The sequence below is a fragment of the Ambystoma mexicanum genome, chromosome 7q (genome assembly GCF_040938575.1).
Source record: "Ambystoma mexicanum isolate Mex_15411 chromosome 7q, UKY_AmexF1_1, whole genome shotgun sequence".
NCBI classification, from domain to species: domain Eukaryota; kingdom Metazoa; phylum Chordata; class Amphibia; order Caudata; family Ambystomatidae; genus Ambystoma; species Ambystoma mexicanum.
Window position 1 is genome coordinate 938,249,413 of NC_090941.1, and position 23,221 is coordinate 938,272,633.

The window sequence follows — 23,221 nt, forward strand, 5'->3', positions numbered from 1 at the left end:
GCCTGGATTTCCGTGAGTATTGGGTTCAATCAAGCCAGATATGTGTATTTGTATGACACGATGTTTGTGATACACGACCAGTGCTGTCTACGCTTTGCCATTTGTATGTCTCTTAACCTTCTAGAGAGCCCCCGCAAGCCGAGAACACATGTCGGTGGCCCTGTGTCCTCTCGCTGGGGGTGGAGTTGGACGCCAACCCCCATGGGTGTTTTACATTCTTTTTAAAAAGAAAAAAGTTGCTTCCCTCAGTTGAACTACTGGTTTAGTGTGTTCATTCTTCTAAAAGGAGCATGAAAGCAGGATATGAACCCAGTTATTTAGGCTCTGAGGCCAGACGCTCAACCACAAGGCCACATGAAAAACATCACCTATCACGATTTTACTCTGCAGGGAATATTCCAATACAGATTTCGAGGCTTAAAAGGTGTGTCCCTTTTAATTTTTCCAGCAACATGATCGGAATATCTCATCTAGGAGGCTATTTTTCTTGTATTCCTCTTCGATTGGGAAAGAACAATTGAATGAAATTGGCATAGTTCACTTTAAGATGGGTTGCCTTCCTGTGATGTCACTTCCTATTGCATATGATGGCATCTCACAGTTATTTTTTGGACGTGTCTCCTACGGGCCGCAGTCAGACAATAGGCGAGAAGAAGCGGTGCTGAGCTGACCCCCCACTTTTTGACAGTGAAATATATCATGTTAGCTCTTGCCTGCAAACCAGAGATAAACCTGCTGCCTGATGTATTTCAAGCCACATTCGGGCATTTTCTTCATCCACAATGGGAGCAAATGTTGGAAGACACCCACCGCTTAGATGTTGTAACTCATTTTCAATAACTTTCCATGACTACCAAATTATTGCAGTAGTTATTCTGTGTCTGAGCCTTACTTTGCGTTGCATCATGCCGCTGCGGCTGGATAAACATTACCCAGCACACGGAAGCACAGGTTCATTGAGTCGTCTTTAGTAGGGGCTGGTATTTGCCTCAAAGTTGGAGTTCTCCTACCCGTCCGCAAAATAGGAGGCAGTTCAAAATTTGGGGCAACCCTAAAATTGACCTCAGACACTTCTCTTGGGTTCCCTTCAGGGCAATTATCCTAGACCCTAGTCACTTGCCCCTGGCCACAGTCGCTGGAAGTGCATCTACCTCCTCTGCCACCCTTGCCAATTAGCGGTTTACCAGCCCACCACCATTAAAGCAGATATGAGGTGCCATGAATTAATTTAAGAGCGCAAGTGCTCAGGCCAGGGACAGTGTCAGGGCCTTTCAAATGAAAGGGGACTCCAGCCTCGAGGGGGTGGTGGGGGGCACAGCAACTGCCCCCATGTTGCCCGTAAGCACTCAGCAGTCTTGTAAAACAGCAATATATTAATTTCTCTATTTTCAATCTGGGGCTTAAAATGTGTGCTTTACAGGTTACGTTCAAGTCCTTCAGGCCGTCACTTCCCATGAGCTATACCGAAGTGTTATCACCTCATTGCCTTCTAACATGGGTTCCTCCACATCAGCCACTTGCTAACAAAGAAGGATTTAGAGCTCTTCACTGGGAATTTAGTGTTTAAGCTCCATTCAGGCTAGCCGTCTTGTAATAATCAGCTGCTATTAACCTTATCTCTGTTGCCATTGTAATGTGTGCACCCCACGGGTGCCTCTGACTGTTTACGCTCCAAGCAGTAGGCACCCAACCATCATGTTGAAATGGATACTTACACATCTTCAGCCAGGCCTGGATCAGCCAGAGTGCAAAGTGGGAGCAGCAGAGAGGCACAACCGTTTGGAAACAGTATGTTGTTTCCCAGGGATTCGAAGCAGGCCGTGACAGTAAGGGCCTGATTCACAAAGCGTTATCAGTGAGATTTTTCCATGTTAAAACATTTTTGTAAATCGGGCTCTACATGTGATCGGCCATTTTTATCTGGGGTTCCGTGTTGTTAGGCAAGAAGTAAATCAGGAAGCTACCTTTCTAATGCCACATGAATGGAACCGGGACCACAAAATAAACGTAATGTTCATTGTCATATGGCGGGCGGACTGCTGCGGAAGGACCTCAACAGCGCGAGGATTTGGGGAGCATGACAAATTCGCCTGCTCCGGGATCCTCCGGAGCTGGAGATGGATATGTGAAAGCCAAAACCCAAGGCACTCCTCACCTGGCTTCTGCACTGCGGTCTCCAAACCTCTCAGTCTATTACTCTCTCCACCACTGTGCTTATGACTAGAAGAGTGCATTTCATTACGCAGGTTTTTCACGTGGACTCTCAAATTAAGTTATATCTCTGGACATTGCGCCGTAACATGACAGCCAAACTGGGCCGACTTTTCCTTCCTGAAGTGCTGCCATTTTTCTCATTACCCATCTGCCATGGCTCCCATTCACCGGTTGATGGTAGACGAAGGTGCGGGCCGTGCCAGGCTGGAATCACTGTCCCTCTGCTGCACGGCCATAAAAAATTCATGGCAATTAATTTAAAACCAGTTGATAGGAAGTGAAAGTTAAATGCTGTAAGAACCCTAAACCCCTATCTTGTTTTAGCACCATTTGCTGGGCACTTCCTTGCAGAGCTTGCAAGACCTGTTCAAATATTCCTGGTTAACGCAAGAGTGGAATGATAGACATATCCCTTTGCAGCCATTCTCTTCCCTGCCTCAGCCCAAACCTAAGCAGCATAGAGCCGCTCCAAAATGGCTTCCCAAAGCCTGGACCTCTTGCTTCTTGCTGGATGTGTCTAAGATCCGGATCTTTCGAGAACCGCAGGTTTATGATATCCCGTGTTACTCCATGTGACACATTTCCCAATATGCAAATCATTGCATGTGCCACATGATCAATGTCTCCAGTCGGACGTGTGCATGTAGACCCAGACAGAGTATATTATCGTGTTAAGGTTTTTACGCCTTCATTTTAGGGGGATCCAGTCGTAATCTGACAATTTTGAGCCCCTTGGTCAGCACAGCAAAATCAGCAAGTTAGCCACAGAAAGAAGCTGGAGGGGGCGGTTGCTTGGGTAACGGCAGATCTCTGAGGAAGGTGACTAAGTGTCCTATTGATGACTCATCTACGTTTCACCTTAAATCCCCTCACTTTCCGAAAACGCCCCAAAACTCTCCTGCGTGCCTGCTCACCTGAAGCTGCCTTTACAATGTGTCTGGCACCATACACAATCTCATTTGAGTAAATAAACAAGGAAGAGTTTATCAATTTCAGGCCATCATAAACATAGAAACAAGACTATTTGATAGCATTGAAGTAGAAAAGCTGCAATTGCCTATGGAGTGAAAGCTGCAGTGAAAAGGAAGGCCCCCACTATCCGATCAAGGATGGAATGTCATGGATGCAGGTTGCAATGAGTGAAAAGAGGATTGGACAAGCAACAGTTATTTGGGGAAATTGTTATCTGATCATTTCATAATGTTGTCATCACTAATAGTGTGAAAGGGAGCTGAGAGGGTCAGAAGGTTGATGATGGAGACGTGGTGGTTGCTGCAATGTACAGGTGAGGGCACGGGTGGTCTCGGCTGAATGCATCGGTAGTACCCAGTTGGAAGGTCTTTCAGAGACTATGCGTGGTGAAGTATTGAGCCAAAGGGTAGGGACAAGCTTTGGGTTTTGAGGTGGAGAGGTGTGGGTGAGTAGTTGGGGTCTGACAATGGCAATTACTTCATGGTTTCATGACTACAGTCACTTTGAAGCAAGTAGGATAGATTAATTTATGGTTTAAATCAAAACAAAAAATCAGTCAATGTTCTCCCTATTAGTCCAAGGTCTCCAAGTAAGACTCTACACACAGCATAGATCTGCATCATGGACCAAGTCGAAAAGGAAAAAAAAGTTGGCATTTCAAAATATGACCCACTTGTTACAAGTTCAAGGGATTTACAGCATGCAGTATTCTAGGAATACCGCATGTGGTAAATACGGTTTTACGTCCTTATATCGATGATTGTTTTTCTGACAGTTTTTTGTCGAAAAACTCACTGAAAAATATGGCGGGAGGGTAATGGGATATAAGGGATAAGGGGGTGGGGAATAGGTAATAAATAATAGTGGAGGGAGGGCTGGGGGGAACCGACCAAAAATAAAAAATACATTTTTCAAATAGTTTTTTCAGCAAAGAAATGTCAGGGAAAAGACTCATCAGAAACATGGGCAATGTAACCAGGTCGTAATGGTAAATAGTGCAAACATATAAAGTTCCTTTCAGGCTCAAAACATGTTCATGTGTTTTACCTACACCCAATAAGTATAAAGCAGAGCTTATGAAACATCCCCACATGTTTTTAAATGTGTTTTTTCCTTGAAATGAAGGGGTGCGTTTGAGCCTGAATAAAGTAGATCTGATTGGGAACCCACTAAGTGGGTCAAAAGCGAGCTTCCCAAGTCCCAGCTTCTCCCTCCTGTTGCCTTTCAATGCACAGAAGGGTCACTACTGACCCTACTGATGATTATTGTCTGCGGTACTGTAGCACTACACATAATCCAACTCCAGCCTCCACACAGGGATGGAATTAGATTTTCTGGAGGATGTGAAAAGTTGATTGATCGTGAACATGTTCATAGCACACACCATAGATGGAACTGTCACATGGCGTTGCATATTAACATATGGATTTTCATAAACATCATATGTAGAATTTCCAAACATCTGCATGTTTTGTTGGCAGCATAAGAGTAGAGGCAGAACCATGCAGAAGTCTGCATAGTACCCCGTTCGGCACCGACAGTCGCTGCAGAATGCAAGGCTTTCTTGGTGGGATTCAGGACGTGCATACTCGCCTTCTGCCTTTAAGGGATTAATACATTGGGCAAAGCAGCTGTTACATCTTCAAAGCTCAGAATGACCCTTCTAGTCCATTTGGAACCACAGATCCTTCTTTTCTCGTCAATGTGTTCCACTTTATTTCTATACCCGCCATCATTTAATATGATGCTTCTTGCCATATGTGTCTCTATACCCGCCATCATTTAATATGATGCTTCTTGCCATATGTGTCTCTATACCCGCCATCATTTAATATGATGCTTCTTGCCATATATGTCTCTATACCCGCCATCATTTAATATGATGCTTCTTGCCATATGCGTCTCTATACCCGCCATCATTTAATATGATGCTTCTTGCCGTATGTGTCTCTATACCCGCAATAATGTAATATGTTTCTTGCCATATGTGTAACTATGCTCGCCATAATTTAATATGATGTTTCTTGCCATATGTCCCTATACCCGCCATAATTTAATAATCGCCATGTGTGTCTCTACGCCTGCCATCCTTTAATTTGATGGTTCTTGCCATATGTGTCTCTATACCCATCATCATTTAATATATGTCTTGCCATGTGTCTCTATGGCCGTCATAATTTAATGTGACGTTCCTTGCCATATGTGTCTTTTCTTTCGTCCATACATTTACACATTGAATTTTTTGTTTTGATAATTTTACACAATTGTACTGAACACAGTGGCAAATGTAACAGGAGTCAAAGGACAGGGCAGAAAATGGCCCCGCGTTATTGCTAAGAAGATCCACGTTTCTACGGAACGGATTGTCCATTTCTCCCAGAAATCTGAACTCATTGCACCGGAGCTATAAAAGCATCATAAGATCCTGAGGCATCGCCTCGCGTCGAGGTGATTTTCAGATACTGGGTGTGCGCCCTCGAGTCTGCGGCAGATATATCACTCGAGATCTAAAGACTAGCAGCTGAGGAATTGCAGCTCAGGCGAGGCCGGGAGAGCACTGAATGGGGGCAAGAAGCGAACTATATGTTCAAGTTAAGGCCGCGGGCAGCCGCTGAGTTTTAAACCTGATATGCACTAGAATAAAAGACGACAGAGGGCGTCTCAGCAAAGCACTGCTGGGAGATAAATGACGCTGTGGACAGATCCCCCAAAGCTTGCAAAGTGGTTGTATCCGCAAACGTGTAATACCCAACTTTATACAATGTGGTGATGTTTCAACTTTGCAGGCATGTTCATGTTCTGGTGTTATGGCACATCATCGCGTGGCCCAGTTAACTGAGTGCTGAAAGCAGGACAGCCATTTTGGGTTGCTTGCAACACTGTCTGCAAGGAATGGTACAGGCTCTCAGCTGAAGCTACCAAAATACATAATTGAGGGTGTAATGGGATGCAGGTTGCCTCGATTGTACTGGCTAACGCATTCCTGTACTTAAAACATGCATGTCCTTGATGCCGAGCCATGAAACAAATTATTCTTAAATACCTAGCATTTGCGTTTTGTGTTCTAGTCAGGTGGATTGCTCAACCAGGATGTAGCAGTTCCCAGGGGGACTAGATGGCAGCGACACTTCACATTTAAGCTCTTCCAAGAATAAGGAAAAGCCGCCTGGGAATGCAATGGGGTCTGAGGAACCTGAAGACATCCTCCCATCTACTCCGCTTCAGTATTCCTCTCAGGTGGCCAGGGAAGGGCCATCGCCCCTGCATTCTGATCCTGCGAGTGTATATGCGAGGGAGGATCACCTGGGTAGAGGGTCCTTGGGGAGTGAAGGAAAGGTGCTTTTAAGTGAGGCATGGTATCCCCCTTTCCCTTGTCAGAATGCACCATGCCTTCCTGTTACCTTTGTAGGTTATTATCACTCTTCCCCACTATTACACACACCAACTGTCCCATATGCATATCTCTTTAACACTTGAACCAGGAAGAGGCAACTAGGAGTAATGCACACTTCCATCTGTGCACACAACTTTGGTATGAGAGGAGAAAGAGGACTGTAGAACACCATTATCATTGTCAGGCATGTCCCATTGACAAGAGTAAATATGGTCAGGAAAAGGACGTTCACTGTAGCCAATTTAGGGGCTAACGATGCTCATAAGGAGAGAAACCGCTGGGAGTGAGAGAGGTCCACCTGAGAAAGAGAAGACAGCAACACGATGCGGAGCAGGCAGCAGAGGAGTCAGTGAAAACGAGACCGACCGCTGCAGGAGAGTAGGAAGGATGCTGAACCCAGAGCGGGCTGTGAGAGAGTCGAGAGCCATACAGAATCCAGAGCCGCGTGTCAGAAGTCTTCTACAGGCCACTGTCAGCAGCAGGAAGGTTCTGAAGCAGCGAACCTGCTCACTGGAGCTCCCAGAGAGAGAGAGGAGTGCGAGCGAGAGATGGAGCGGGAAGCGAAAGCACCCGGAGGGGCGGACACACACTGATGAGTGAGAGAGACAGTTCACCCATGCCGGGGGGGTCCAGGGGTTTGGTGTGGGCTAAAGAAAATGCCTATTGAGTAAAAGCATGTAATGAATGGGTCTGGAGACCTAATGGACAATATTGAATAACAAACAGGCTTTAAAGTACTTAATGATTTATTGAATACCAAACTAAGGAAAAGATATGCAAAATATATAAACTACTGCACGAGTGGAAAGAAAGTAATGTGCATTTACGAACCAAGTGAAACCCAGTAAAAAGCCTTTATGAACAATGTGAAAATACAAACTAAGTAAAAGGAAGTAATGAATGCTTATGAAACAAATGGAACACACATGTTAAGCACTATTAGATAGTGTGAAATCAAGGTGACAACAAGGAGGAATACCACAAAATAAAGTGGTTGAAAGTCACATATTGGCAGAATCAAAGACTGTCAAAATGAAAATGTGTATAGGACCTAATGACACAGAGGCAGAAACGAAACCTGTGTTGGCAAGAAGGTCCATGAGAGTCAATGAACATTATAAGGTGCCAAGGATTATCAGTTGCGTGACCTGTAATGGGTGGACCATGAGGTCCAACAACTGCACCTAGACTGAATAACCCCACTTGAAGTGAACCAAGGAAGGCAAAGAGGCTGAAGTTGCTATGCATAACAAGTGTTATAGTGACTAAAAGAAAAGGCAAGTCAAGTATCGAAAGCCTGAACAGTTATACATTGGATTTGCAATCAATTTCGAAAGCTATGAAAGTTGAACTGATCGTGAATTTGAAACCAAAAAGAGCTGCCTTCTTGGGGACGGGAACCCTGAGATCTTTTGGAACTGTATTGAACTTGGCAAAGGAACCTCAAGACCTTTTTGTGTAACTGGTTTTGAACTTGTGGAAGGGGCCAAGAGAGTTGCCTTCTTGGGGAAGGGAAACCTGAGATTTTGGAGCTATATTGAACTTGGAGAAGGGAACCCCAGGGTCTTTTTGTGGAACTGTTTTTGAACTTGGGGAAGGGGAAGATGAAAGCAAGTCAGCTGGAAGAAACTCAGAACTTTATTTTTAAGACTATTTCTTTAGTTTGCTGACATCTGTACACGTTGTATGCCTTCAGTTGTGAGGGCAGGTATAGGTTTTGGACACAGATGGACTTTTGATTTGAACTTTCTGACACAGACGATCCTTTGTTTCTTTTGGTAGGGAAATCCCACCTTAGCATAGGGCAAGTTAGGCCTTACTCCATCCTGACATTCAAGAAATTAACCAATAATTTTAGAAAAGTGAATCTGTTGTCTGTATCTTGCTTCATGATGCTTTCACATTGGTCATTGCAAAAGCTTTCTGAAGCCCATATTAAGCATTCCAACTTAGTAGAACACAGAAGGCATGATTACAGATCAACATGCTCTCCCCGATGTAACTTGGCCCTGAGGAAGTGTGTAATGTGTGAAACACATGTCGTCAAATGTAATTGAAATATAGAACAGGCCAAATTGTGACAGAGCACGGATTCCTTTTACAACTATGAGAATTACTTAAAGCTCAGAAAAGGATAATTAGGTGGTATTTAAAATACCACTTGACTTTATATTATGATATGTTTACTTATACCATGCTCCAATACCACCCAGGGCCAGTCTCCAGGTGCTCACGTGGCTCTGCAAGAAAGAGGACCGGGTTGGTTCGTGAGGATAGAGGGATAGGATAGGTCCAGATCCAAATATGTGAGCACCATATTCATAATGAGGGCCGGGACGATAGCTCAGGGGCAACGTGTTTGTCTTGGGAGCAAAACAACGTAGACATAAATAGGTTTGAATACTGGCGCCGTGCTTAGAGACTGGTCTCCGGTAGTAAGCCTGTCATAAAAGATTAATTAATGCATTCATTTATTAATGAGGTGCTTCCTCTTTGGCCTGGAGGGCAGATGCTCTCCTCACTTGGGGGTCACTTGACTTCTGCCTGCCCACTGTCACTTCTTTAACTACTGCCTCTACCCCTCACTTCTGCAGGACTTTCAAGAGGATGCAGGTCATGTGTCTTTCTGCATTGTTTTAGTGTAGTGCTTTTGTTGTCCATGTGCAGATGGAGCTGTCGCCCATTAACAGGGGCCAGAAATCAGGTCCATGACTGCTTTTGCCTTTTCATTTGCAGACTTTCACACTAAAATGCAATGATGCTTTGACAGGTGATTAGAGTGCATTCGATTCTTGCTGCACCATGTAAAAAATTGTAACGAGTCATTCTTTATGTCATTACAGGGCCTGCCGAAGCACCCTCAGACATGAAAGCCACGCCTAAAGGTAAGCTCAGTGGATGTCTCCTTCTTTGTTATGGCTTTGCTATAGTTCTATTTTCTATTCCCAACATAGTTTTTGACAAGAGGATAGCACTGTGTTTGCATTCTGTATTAAGGACAGAGCAAAGAGGTCGTTTCGAACAGAAATGGCGCACAGATGGGGCAATAGCATAGGGCAGTGCACCTTTGCAATATACATTGTTGGACAGGATGAGGTAGAGGGAGTGATAAAGGATTCAAATGGGACAGATTCCAAGTGGACAAAAACCTAAGTATTCAGACATTACTAGCGTAGGAGCTGTATTTCACAGGGACCTGCGAGTAGGGGGGGGATAGAGGAAGAAAAAGAAAAGGGAGGGGTGCATTCATTTCTTTCTTCCTGCCTCACGTGTGGCTACACACACCTGTGCCCGCTGTCATTTGAGTTAAAGCTAATGCTGACAGGTGTTCATCCATGTGACTAAACTCAGTGGTCGAAGTGTACGAAAAGAAGTATTGGAACTATGTCCTACCCCCGCTCCCCACAAACCCCATCGCCACGCACAATACAAACCCCCAAAACAAAGATACCTGCTGTTTACGGGAATGTTCAGCACGGAGCACTGAAGTGCAAGTTTCAACTTCTTCGTGCACGCTTATTTTTAAACTAAACCACCCCGGAACAGTTTCTTTTTAAAATAAAAGTATAAGAACAGTAAAAGCTTTTTTTGAAAGTAGGTGAGCATCGCTCCCAACTGATTCCGCCCACTTCGACCACTGACTAAAGTGTATTTAGATTTCAGAAAGGGAATCACTCCATCGTTTCTTAAGACAGGTCCTGCCCGGTGTCAGTCGGGAAGAAGTCTGCCAGGACCCCACAATGGCATCCGGATTATAGCAAGCTTTAAAAACTAACATGTGAGAAATGTGTAATCACCGGGGGTTCCAGTGTCAAAAAACTCACTTTGTGGCTAACATCTGCTGAGAACATCTGTGGGCCTTTGAAAGTTAACAAATGTTGTCATGTTATTTTCAGTTAAACCAATGAAAAAGTATCAAAACGTGGATACTTGTGACAAGAGGCGTTGCTATGGGGAGGGGGCGGGCGGACTAATGGGTCAATGGCCCCTGGTCTTTTGGTTGTAGCCTTGGATAGAATCTTAGGAAAGAGTGGTAGTGGCAACTTCAAGATTTTGTGACTTAGGCTACAGATCGAAATATCGGTGACCCTGTATAGGTTTCGTTTATCGCAGAGCCTTAATTGGAAAGAATGATGGCGTGCTTCCATTCTATTCTATTCTAGGGAATTATTTATTAAGCGCCAACTCACCCGCAGGCCTCAGAGCGCTGACAGACAGTACAAATGTAAAACATTGAAATGGTCTGGAATTCCTGCTGCGTTGCTAAACCCGATTGGTATCATCAGTTGCATGTGACGAACCGTGCATTGATGTCAGCTGTGTGCAATGGTGCAGCTATTCTGCATGATGGAGGCACCCATTATTGATTATTCAGGCACAGTTGAGGCTGTTCATTGGCTGGAGTGTGGACAAAGGCATTCTTCTTAATGGCATATGTACGACCTAGTGGTATCAGAGACCTATAACGGTGACCTTCCTATGAGACTTTTCAATGAATTGTGGGTCCTGCGAGGTCCTTTTTGTCTTCATGATCACTCAGTATGTGGCCTTCCAGAGGGTTTCGCCTTAAACTACCATAAGCCCCAGCCAGCGTAGCCAATAGTGAAAGATCATAGGAGTTAGTTTGTTTTGTTTATTTGTTGACTTGTATGGCGCACCAAACCCGAAGGTGTCTGGGTGCAGTTTGCAGGAGGTTACAGGTATTCTTTCGGCATTAATAACATTGGTTGCAGCAGGAAATACAAAAATTAAACAGTTATATACATACAGAGGTAAGGGCAAACATGCAAAACATTACAGTAGTTATATACATCTTGATGCAGAGGAACATGGAATGAGGTAGAGGTAGGGTCAAGCATTTAGGTGTGACAGTGGTTCTTGGCTACAAGCCAGTTAAGGGTATTATGCCTAAGGTTTAAGAAGGGTTAGTCCGCTCTCAAGGGCGGAGGGAGGGCGTTGCAGTACTACGCCGCCATAACAGGGAAGCTACTCCCCCTGGCTTTTTTTAGTTTAAATCTAGGAACGACCAGGCAGAAGGAGTCGACTGTCCTGGTGGGGTGTCCTGTGGATTTTCTGATGATTCTCTCTGAGAGGGAAAGAGGGGCACCTTTGTTGAGACATTTATGGGTTAGCGAAACGGCTTTAAGCGTAATTTTGTCATTGATGGACAGTCATTTGTTTTGTCTCCTTGCAGTTCATAACATCGGGAGGTCGACAAGTTAAGAAGCCACGCATGAGTCCCTAGTGCATGTTGTCATATGCGTGCAGGGAATATTAGGCCATACCTATGGTTCTTGGGAGCTCTCCGTTTTACAGAATAGTTCAAAAAAATGTAAGCATAATATCATGAATCAAAAAATGGCTATTATTTTAAAATCATTCTACTCTGTACAATATTTTTACAGATATTACCCTGAAAGGAAAGAAAATTGTAAAAATGTTTATCATCAAAAGTCAAATATATTATAATCAAACCGAATCTGGATAGTGTGTGAAAAGAGAAAACACTCAGTTTTCCAAGATTGTAACATATTCGATCATTTTTAATCTAACTTTGTTCGGTAGAAATGTTACATAAATTCTAAGTGTATGATGCAGGATGATGTAAAAATAGCGTTGGCTTACTGTAAGAGCAGGAATATAGCGAAGTATTGAAAAACAAGTACCATTTTCTAAATAAAACATGAAAGTCGAGGGAAGAAGCACACATTGAAGCAGAGAACCCTGCAACCAATAAGATCCAGGGAAAGAGAAGGCATGGAGTAAGGAGGCTCGGGAATGGATAATAGATGCAGAGTGAGGGCCTACACGGCACGCCACCCCGTTGCAGTAGGTGAGTTATCGATATTCCTGTAGTAATGAGGTCACTTCACTATTGGAGTCAACCAATCTCACCAATAAAGTGAAAAATCTATGGCCTGCTCAGGGCCGGCCTTTAGGGCAGCAGCGCCCTGTGTGAAATAGTACCCCCCCTCACCCACTGCGTGTCCCTGGTTAACAGGGGGTGGGGATGAAGGGGGCGGGGCCAGGATTGGCAACTTTTTTAAACACTTTTTTTTAACCTCCTCGCCTTGGCGAGGAGGTTAAATAGGGCACGTTAGCACCCCATTGTCATTGAATGAGCCCGCTGATGCGGGTGCATTCAAAGGCAATGAGGCACCTGCCACTATGCCAGCTCGAGGGACCCCTGGATAGACTCCCCGGATCTGGCGTGGTGGGGGCTAATGGTGCCTTTTCTTATGAAAAGTGCCCGCGGCGGAGGGGCGGATTTAAATGCTCCCATGGCCGCGGGCACATTTTACAGTAAAAGGCCGCCTGCCACGCCTTCTCCCACAACTCCAGCTCAAGGGAGCCCTCGAAAGACTCCCCCGAGCTGGCGTGTCGGGGGCTAATGGCGCCCTGTGGGGCGTGGTGCCCAGTGCAATCGCCCAGCTTGCCCCCCCTAAGGCCGTCTCTGACCCTGCTGCAGTCACGTCATCCCGTTGGAGCATGTTCAGACCAAGATGTGAGGATTTAAAAGCTTAAAAGAGCCTTTGTAACTGGTATCGTTTTCATTATCCAATGGGCACATATGTCTTTGATGTGTAGGGAAATGTATTCATCAAGCGAAACAAAAAACCTTTCATCAAACCATTTTTCTTTAAATGAAGGGGCACTGCTATAAATACTAAACAAACCAAATTGTTCCCCTCCAACATAGCCCAGGCTGTAGAGGGCCATGTAACGTACAGATAGGAAACGATGACATTTGAGCACAGTAATCAAGAAAACCATCCAAGGAAATCACAAAACAAGTCAGTGTATTATTTTTGACATTGTATTATGGCCCTGTCTAGCTAAACGGTTTCACCTTTTAGCCAGTAGAAATAAACAGTAGCTGCACGTTCTTTAAACAAGATTTTCTGTTTTTCATCCCACACATTTGACTTGAGAAGCTTGTGTTAGGTTTGGAGAGCCCACAAGATGGGCGACTCCCACCTTGACTTCAGGCAGTCCCCATTTGCCAAACCCCTCTAACTGCTCCTGCTTGTGATGAAAGGAGAGGGTCAGTCACTAACGCCCAGAGCATTCTATTGTCCACGCTGTTGCATGCTGGGTTAACAGAAGAGGGTACTGAGCATTTCTCGTGGGTCACTCCTTTCTCAAGCGATAAACTGATCTCCACGTGGTCGTCTGAAGATCCCCAAAAGCAGGTTAATATTCCACGCCATTTCTGCAGCTGTCTTCTCTCTTGCGAAACATTGTTCAAGACAACACACACTCGAATGTGTAGTTATGTCTTGTTTCAAAAGGAGCGTTTCAAAAAAACAAACAAAAAAAGATTGATTTAGAAAGATCGCTCTGTGACCGTGTGGTCTTTCTAAATCGAATGGCGGGGGAATGTCAGGAAAGTGAATGTGAGGCCATGTGTCTGTCTGCGTGTTGTGCTCGGAAGGGGGTGGTGGGTGGAGCATAGGAAGGGCAGGGGGTTAAACCCCACCGGAATTAGAAAAGAACTAGTGGGAGAGGGTGGGGGAAGGGAAGGGATCACCTTGCAAGGGGGGCGGGGATGTATATCCTATTTCTGCATTTTAAAGCCGACACAAAAACGCACGTAAACATATATTTTTTTTTATGTTTGGTCATTAAAATGCGGAAATATGACATAGAACCCTTATTATATCTGCGACAAATACGAATTTCTTATCTATGAGTTAATGGCGATAGAGGTAGGTGGGAGTGTCCACTGTGTGATGGATCCCATATACCTCAGTTTCATACTTCATCGCCTTTTCCCCTCAACTGCACTCTCCCCACTCATATAATGCCATATTCTAAAATACATGATCATGTCCAACTGAGTTGAATGGGTTATGATCCCATGTTACGGTATGCTGCACCGCGTCCTGTTACACTATGGAACTGTGCATTAATGTCATTCAACTATATGCTAAATTATCTTTACAAGATCGGTAGGATAGCAAGCAAGTAATGGAGGGAGTAAAGGGATGGAGGGAGTGATGGGATGATAATAGCCATGAATGTAATGACCCATTCGCAATCTCCTCCTTTTCATGGAAACAGCGCAGTGGGGGTCTTTAAAAGGAGAGTGGCACTGTCCTCTTTGCTTGACTTTTGAAACGTAGCTATAATACGCAGACAGTAGATGGAGCATCAAAGAGAATCTCTAGGAAGAAAACCTGTTGAATTTAGTGAAGACAAAAGTGGGCATTAGATTTTAACACCTGGTGAGAAATGCGGAGTGGGGGGCAGGGTGGGGGCTTTGGAACTGTTCTTCTTGTTAGTGTTGGGTAACGCGTATATTTCTCTCAAAGAGGAGCACAAATGGCAATTTATAGAGGGAGGGTATATCTTGGACTGGGTGAAGTCAAGTCATGTGTTGGAAAGGAATACCTAATTTGAATATATTTAAATAGTGCTGATGTAAAGACGGAACTAGCACCCCCTTCATAAACTGATGATGGGAGGCCGAGCAAGGGGTGATTTTGCATAAGCTCTTTAACTTGAGAAAGTAGCTTCTAACACCTGGCGGACTTGGGAACGATGAACTAAATGGCGCTCTCTAATGGCCGCATGGAAGGCACTGGTGTGGGACATGTTCCTCCCATCTGACGATAAACCCCCCTGAATGAATTGCACATTGAGACATATCTGCTGCACAAAGCGCGACCCCCCTGGCTATACCTATATTATAAAGACCACTGGTGACACCTGGAGAGCGGGGGTATGGAGTGGACCCCGGGCACCTGGGGGTCTACCCCGACGAACTATGCAGCACATCGTAAACCTGTCTGGGAAAATGTTTGTGTGCTGTTTCTAAGTTAAAGTTAAAATTGGGCATAAACATGTGACTTGTACGGAAGACGAAATACTGAGTTGCTTGGTTGTACTTAATCAAATGCCAATAAAAACAACTTAAAATAAATGAGATGTGCACCAACCCAAGAGGCTTTTGTGGACCTTGTTGGCGGTCCAGAGGGTGCCATTATATGAAGAACTGTGGTCAGTAAACACTTTGCATCAGGTTTCGTATGGTTAATTTCAAGACATGTAGGGCCTGATTCAGCAAGCATTTTCCTATGGGATTGCACCATTATAAAACGCGTTGGTGAATCAGGCCCATAAAGTCCAATTCAATGTGTGACGTCCTGGAGAGCAGCTTTATCGTTGGTCCTAGCGGATATTTATAATGTATCCCATCCACAGATACCTGAAAGATACAGCCGAATCATCCTAATATCTCGTGTTGGTGGGTGCAGAGAAATAAAATAAAATTAGGGAATGTTTGACACCGTACATGTGAGATTCAGTATAAGCATACCTGATCACTGCCCAATTCACCTTTTCCAAATTGAGCAAATTTCTTTTTCCATTTATTTTAGGAATTTCAGTCAATTTTAATTAATTATAGAACCAGGGTGGGGTAAGGAAATAGGTTAAGGTGGGTGAAAGTCGGAGTGCGGGGGGATCTCCCCCTGCATGTTCGTGCAATAGAAGGCACACAAAAAATGAGGTCTAATTGGAAAAGGTCAATTATTTTCAATCAAATAGACCTTAACCAAGATTCTCCACAGGTGCCACGAAAGGCCAAAGAGAAAATGTGTTTGGCTAATGGCGGATATTTCAAGCCCACAAGGTCTCAGTTTATTCAGCCAGGCAGCACGGCCATTGCCGCCCTATAGACCACACAGAAGCGACATTGGATCACCCCACAGACACGCCTGACACTGGTTGCACGCTCGAGCTCATTGAATACTCAGGCTACTGTGCACTCAGGTTCTCCAGCGGGGCAGAAGCCACCCTGGTGATCATCAAGGATGAAGGGCAATTGCGTGCGGGGCTGGAACTCTATGTCCACCTCCCTTTCCAACGTTGGGTGGATGGGATGATCTTATTGGTCTGTGGTTATTAGGACAGGTGTTGTTAAAAGATTATTCATTGTGACTAGAGAGACACAATTGCACGTTTGAGGGTGGAGAGCAGCGTGGCGGTGCGAATTGCTTATGAAAGCATGAAGTCCTTTTTAGCGAGGCTAGGGACGAGGTGAGTCAATTAACTGAACGTGTTCAGGTAGGCGTGCACGAAAGTGAAGGCCACACATGCAGTGTTCTTTAATGCAGGTTGAAAGGGGGAGCATGGAGTCTTAATCTATATAATGTCTGTGTTTTGTTGGAACATATTGAGTGGAAGACGAGCGAAAGTGTAACGTTATAATGAGGACATTACATTAAACATGTTAAGGAATGAGGTGCTGGAATGGATCAACAGGATTTTGGGTAACATCAGAAATAATGTCTAGAATAGAGCCGAATACAAACATCCACTATAACTTCCTGGAAATTGGCTGCCAATAAAACACTGAACATAAAGAACTATCAAGTAACCTGTCTCTGAATAGTGTCTTAAGCTAAAAACATAACATAGTGAATCTGAATCATTGTAAATGTCCATCATTTGCATTCTGAGCTTGTATGTTTCTTTTTCGCCGACGCTAGATCGGCGGTGAGCCATACAGATGCAGAGGTACTGGCATTGGGCTTAGCGTGTTTCACAGGGCGTGGGGGAGGGGCGTGGTGGTAGTGCTAAGCCAGTGTTTAGAGAGGGTTCCACCCAATCGCAGATCATTCATTTTGGGATCATCAAAGCACGGTTATCAGTTTTAGTCTTATTCATGAACCCGCTGTTGCTTGGCGATGGTGGATTATGGAGAAGGAAGAGAGTAAGCACTTTAGAAGTAATTGGTCCAAGACGTTGACGCACTGGTCTCATAAAGGGGGTTCGGGATTCATCGTGTGAATGGATTCCAGAAGGATCCCTGCTGCTTGGAAAAGTGCAAAGGATCCACTTCTTTAAACATGTTGAAATTTTGTGCTGGATCACTGTAGATTAAGGACCCCCACTACTAGTACCGTAGTGCCTTCCGTAGTAAGTTTTACAGGCAAGGCTGTGAAGGCATACTTGAAAGTGGTGAACTGTATCCTACAGTAACCATGCTACCCGGGTAAGGTGAGAGTAGAACCTGGGCATTTGTATTTCCACAGCCAGGACCTTTCTTGATTAGATTACATGGCTAGTGTCTCGTCATAGAAGATCCTAGACGCCTCCCGAAGATAAGGCATACGTGATCTATGTCTGCACACTAGTGATCTGCTGGAAAGAGGTCTAGGACCCCCCGAAGCAAGCGTTGCTTGAGGAATTAGATTGAAAGGCTGTAAAGAAGAACGCGGTTGGACTATAGCTTTTGAGCGAAGACAAACATTGGGCCTCATTCCGAGTTTGGAGGCAGCCATGGTGCTATTAGCACCTCTTGGACTGCGTTGTATCCTTGGATGAACAACTAGACGAGTATAGAAAATACCATGTACCTCTTATAAGTCAATCGGGGTCATTCTGACCCTGGCGGTAGGGGGTTAATGGCGCCGGTAAGGATGCCAGTACCGTTAACCCCTTACCGCCCTATTACGAGGTCCCTTAGCGGGTCTCACCAGGACTGGCTGGTTTTACCAGCCTGTTTTAGCTGGACCCGTTAAGGGACCATGGAGCTAATAACGGGCCCGCAAATTGCGGGCCCGTTATTAGCGCCTTCCTCATTCCCATTGAGCCCTACGGGGGCTCAAATGGGAATGGGGAATGGTTTTCAAATTGGGGATTTACCGGGTCCACATAGGTCGGAATGGTCCAGTAAGTCCCCATTCCGACACCACAGACTCAGACCCGCGTTTGGAGGCACCATGGCTGCCTCCAAACGCTAAGGGACCTCGTAATAGGGCGGTAGGGGGTTAACGGCACTGGCATCCTTACCGGTGCCATTAACCCCCTACCGCCAGGGTCGGAATTGACCTATTAGAGGTACATGGTATTTTCTATACTCGTCTAGTTGTTCATCGAAGGATACAACGCAGTCCAAGAGTGACGTCCCCTTCCATAAGAGACGTCCATCTAGTGTTGCGTTCTATACGTTGTAAAACATTACCTAACCAGAGAAAGCAAGGTTAGCAGCATGTGAAGGGCGGGCCTTTGAACCATCTGTCTTGCTGGCTTTGTGGGTGATTGTGTGTGATACCAGTGTAATCTTATTATGTTACACTGCATGTAGTTCTGTGAACATCCACCTAGCGTCAAAGGGAGAGGTAGCCTTGACTCATTTCTCTTTCCTATATAGGTTGACCACACCCTCACGAGTCAGGCCCCCCGAAACCAAGAAAGAGGGTACTCTGCTCATTTTTCGATGCCGAACATCTGATGGTTCCAGTTTTGCTGAACTGATCTGCTGTGTTCAAAGAAATACCTCCTGTTACCCCTTGCACAGCCTGCCCTTGTGATAGGTGATCGGGAAAAACGCCCTAACATTTGGCAGGCAGAACCCCCTGGTGACCCTGCAACTGCTCTCTCTGTCTTGGGTAGCCTGCTCATCAGAATCCCCCCAGAAAGCCGCACTCCCTCCCTTCCAAACGTGTCTATCTGGCTGCTGGCTATAGAGACTGCTCCCCAAAGTGCATTCTTTCAGGGCTACCCTGCAGTTGGTCTGACTGGGAGAGATATTAGGAGAAAAATCCAAGACACCCCGGAGCAGCCAGGCAGGTAGCCCGGGTTGGATATGAAAAAGTTAAGTGGCCATTCATTCATCAAAAATAAAGGGACTGCTTGTACACCATCACCTCCATTTTAATTGCCCATCCACAGTGGGCTCACGGTGAGAAATCTTACATTGAACTTTTACCATTTCCCAAAAGACTTCATTTTAGCAGTGATTCACCTGTGGCATTGCCACTTTCACATGCCAATAAATGCACCCATATCTGTACCCGGCAATCTACAAGAATCAGCAAAATTGACATCCCAACAATCAGTTCCTGAACATTGCTTAACCGCCTGAAACTTGCGAGAGATTGCAAGGAATGCAGAGCAATGCGTTTGGGGAACAGCATTTTGGGGGGCAGACCCTGCACAGTCACCATACGCTTTCAGGAGCAGCTTCAAATTCCAGGAACTTCCCACCATGCCACAGGTTACAAGTTCAATATCTCTCCAAGAGCTGATCTTCGGATCGGCTCCCAGGTACTCTTGACTGTTTGCCCCCAAAACGTGAACACGCATTTTCGCCCAAAGAAGATTCGCCATTTAGGGTCGTATAGGCGGGGCTTGAGGCTTAATAAAAATGAAAGGGGGAGGGGTACCGACGAACGAGCATTGGGAAGTGACGTCAAAGTGAAATATGCAAGGGAAGGGACGTCAAAGTGAAATATGCAAATTTCATGTGGGCTTGTCTTTCATGATTGGAAAAAAACTCACTCGACAAAAATGCATTTTCCAAGAGAACAGATTTTCATATCCCCTTGCTGCTTTAGAAAGCACGCACCATTTGAATCCGAGAACTTGTCCCAAAAAATGTCCTGTATGGTAAGATGTCAATAGGATACATTGTGAACGTCAACAACCAGCGATTGCCGTGGTCAAGTCTCTAGTTTCAGGGGCGCTAGGCCGGCTTCAAATCCCATCCCAGGTTTGATTGCCAACCGCAGCTTGATGTTAATAAATGTATATATTTTATTATATTAAGCACACAGTGGGGACGGTGTCCGCCCTCTCAAAAAAAGTGATCACCCTCCTGGCTAACTGGCTTTTATACTGCGCACATCACCACATGTAAGTAGTAACTGAGCAGAACCATTGTCGCAATGACGCTCAAGACTTCTCCACAGACATTCAGTGCTAATCACAAGCTGCAGTGTAAGGCCCTCCACTCAGTTAGGGGATCTGAGGTGGTTTCGACTGCATGAAGCACCAAACTGAACACAACATCAGATTTCTACAACCTTTTTCTAGCCAGGTGTTTTGGACTACTACTCCAAACAGCCCTATTCAACATTGTCAATGGTGAGAGATCATGGGAGTGGTAGTGCAAATAATATGGAGATCTGCAGGTTGCAGACATCTCAATCCATACATGGGAATTGAAATGTAGTCATAGCTACATCATAGGTTTACAGTAACAGATTTCAGAAATTGGAGATGTATGACAAAAGAATAAGGGGGAACATTGTAAAAAACTGAAAGCATTGCTCGGAAGTATAGCTGTGAGGAATTGGACCATTCGCACAGGGAGTGTGTGCTCACTTGTTTGTTTTTTTTACATTTTTTAATGAAATCAAATGTTGGGAGATTAACCTCCAGAAAATGTGTGGGGCTAATCCACACACATTTTCCTATGCCTGCCCCACAACAAATACATAGTCAAGTGTACTTTGGGGGGACACAGCCTACAGGTGCAGTCCTCCTGTCATGTGAAGTAGGAATGTGACAGCCACAGATACATCAAAGCATCGCATCTCAGGAAGGGGGAAGGCAACACCTTCCTCCTGCCATTGCCAGCCTAATTAACATATCAAAGACTCCATGGATCTGCACTGTTCATTGTCAGTTCTGTGTGGTGACAGTGAATACTGATGAGAATTAATTGAAGCAGGCCTACAAAGAGGCCTGGTCACAGAACTAACAAAGGGCAGGAAACCCAACACCTTTTTGATATGCATCTCTGTCAACTAAAGTCAGCTCACACCCCTTGGTATGAAGGGCAGTGAATGTCATGTCTGGGTTAACTGTTTACAGTAAGCAGCCCCTGCAGGAGGACCCCCTTTCAGAGGGAAGAAATATGTGATTTCATGGAGACAGAAGGTCTGTTATCGACACAAACTTCAAGGGAAACTTGCGCTTTAATCAGGAGCCATAGAGAGATGAATTAACCAGGGAGACACTTTGATCCACAACAGACAGGAAGATGGGTGGGACCTAGGAGTACATGTTGTCACCCCTTTCTTTTTCTGTTGCAAAGCACTTTGCTTATGACCTCACGCACAACAGATGATTGCTGGTGGAGACCCAGGATTGGGCCATTAACGTAGGCTTAGACTGCACCAATCACTGCGGCCCATTTGGCTTTAAAATAGCGTTGAGCCCCTCTCTTAGCAGATCATCTGACGACTTTGAAATGAGTAAGAAGAAGGACTCATTCAGATGCTGGCTAAAGGTACAGTCTGCCTTACAGCTTCCGCTAGTGAAGGAAGGCCAGGATTTCGCAGAGGGAAGCAATATCCCTCCCCTAAACATCTCCCAGGGATCAGAGGGAGATCCCGAAATCAGAGGACCTGTCCAGCAGCTCCAGAACCGGTACCCAGCCAGCACAGAGCATACCCTGCTATGGTCTGACAGCAAGCTTCCTAGGTGGGAAAGGACAAGGCCGTTGCCTTCAAACATTCTCCTCAGCTTTGGGCCGTCTGCCTTAAAGGACGGCACAAGCCAGCAAAGAAGCTAGGAGGAGGCCATAACAAGCATTGACAAGTGGCCATCTTTTAAGGACATTTTTGAGGCAGCCAAGTCCTTGAACCGTGACCGACTGCACCACTGACTGTTGTCACACTGCAGTCACTAAAACCATCTGAGACGCCTCGACCAGCGTTCCAGATTCACCAACCAGCACAGAGGCTGAGATTCTTGTCCCAGAGCCTCTGTGTAGGCCAGTCTGCAGCCGTCCATCCAGCCTCGCTCGCCGAACTGCCTGCCACCTGATACCCACAGCTGTCTCCCATCTTGAACTCTGTCACAGGAGCTGCAAATCATCCTGGAACCGACTCAACTCTGTCTAGTATCAAGATCATCTCAAGCCCCAGGACATTGTGGTTCTGCCCCGGTGTTTGGTCTCCGAAGGGCCCTAGTGACATTTACAACCCCTTTCTCCCTTGGTCTTGAAACAAAATAACCTTGAACAGTTAAGACTGATTGTTTTACTGACTACCCTCCTGTCAGTATCCGGAGTGCATCCCTTTCCTTCGTGAAACTGTCTGTCCTATGTGTTCCTTTAGAGGGTGGGTTGTATTTTGTAGTGTGCTAGAACTGTCTGTTGTAATAATAATAAAGTCGATATTTTTATACAACCATGACTGGACAGTCCCTTTTATCATTGGGTAATAATTGTATTTTTGGGTATCCAGTGATTCCCTCGAATATAAAGCATCGAATGCAAAAGCCTCTAAATAAAATGCATTGAAAAATGATTTTTTTTGTCGGTAAAGGTTTTTTTTAATTAAAATTAGTTTTAAGGGGTAAAAAAAGGGGTTGGGGCCCCCCTCATTACAAAATTGAAAAAAATGCATTTTCTTGATGCATTTTTTTCCAGGCTTTTGCATTCAATGCTTTGGATGTCGAGGCTATCACTAGGAACCATATTTTTGCTGTGTTCCAACTAACCAACGATCCATGACCTTTTGGAAATAAGACTGCTGTTCCATCCATGTTACCAAAATTGGACAAGGAGGATTATAATTTACTTATGTTTCCAATCTGTTCAGATCCCTTCTGGTGTACTAGAGGTATGGGGCTGATTGATGGATTAGAAACCGATATTTATCCCTGGACCACTGGTGCCCCACATGTTGATTCATCACAATAGCCCTTTCAGAAATTAATGTACCTCAAATGACTTCTTTCAAACGTTTGCTAGTATTTGTTTGCCCGCACCCTTTTTCAATGTATGTCGTTTGACAGAGTTATCATCAGGAGCCGCATTCTGTGCAGTTGATATAGTGTGAACCTAGCTCTTCGAGAATGGGCAACCTATCTGGTTCTGACAAGCAGCGACATGCA

At 45.0% G+C, this 23,221-nt stretch overlaps 1 protein-coding gene across 11 annotated transcripts in view; it reads left to right on the forward strand.

The window, feature by feature from the left end:
• Positions 1-23,221, forward strand: part of TENM4 (teneurin transmembrane protein 4) — a 2,472,585-nt gene that overhangs the window by 595,834 nt on the left and 1,853,530 nt on the right. For all 11 annotated transcript variants that reach the window (XM_069639906.1, XM_069639908.1, XM_069639907.1 and 8 more), the window contains exon 3: positions 9,424-9,465. The gene's annotated coding sequence lies outside the window, so the exon portion shown is untranslated. The remainder of the gene's footprint in view (positions 1-9,423; positions 9,466-23,221) is intronic.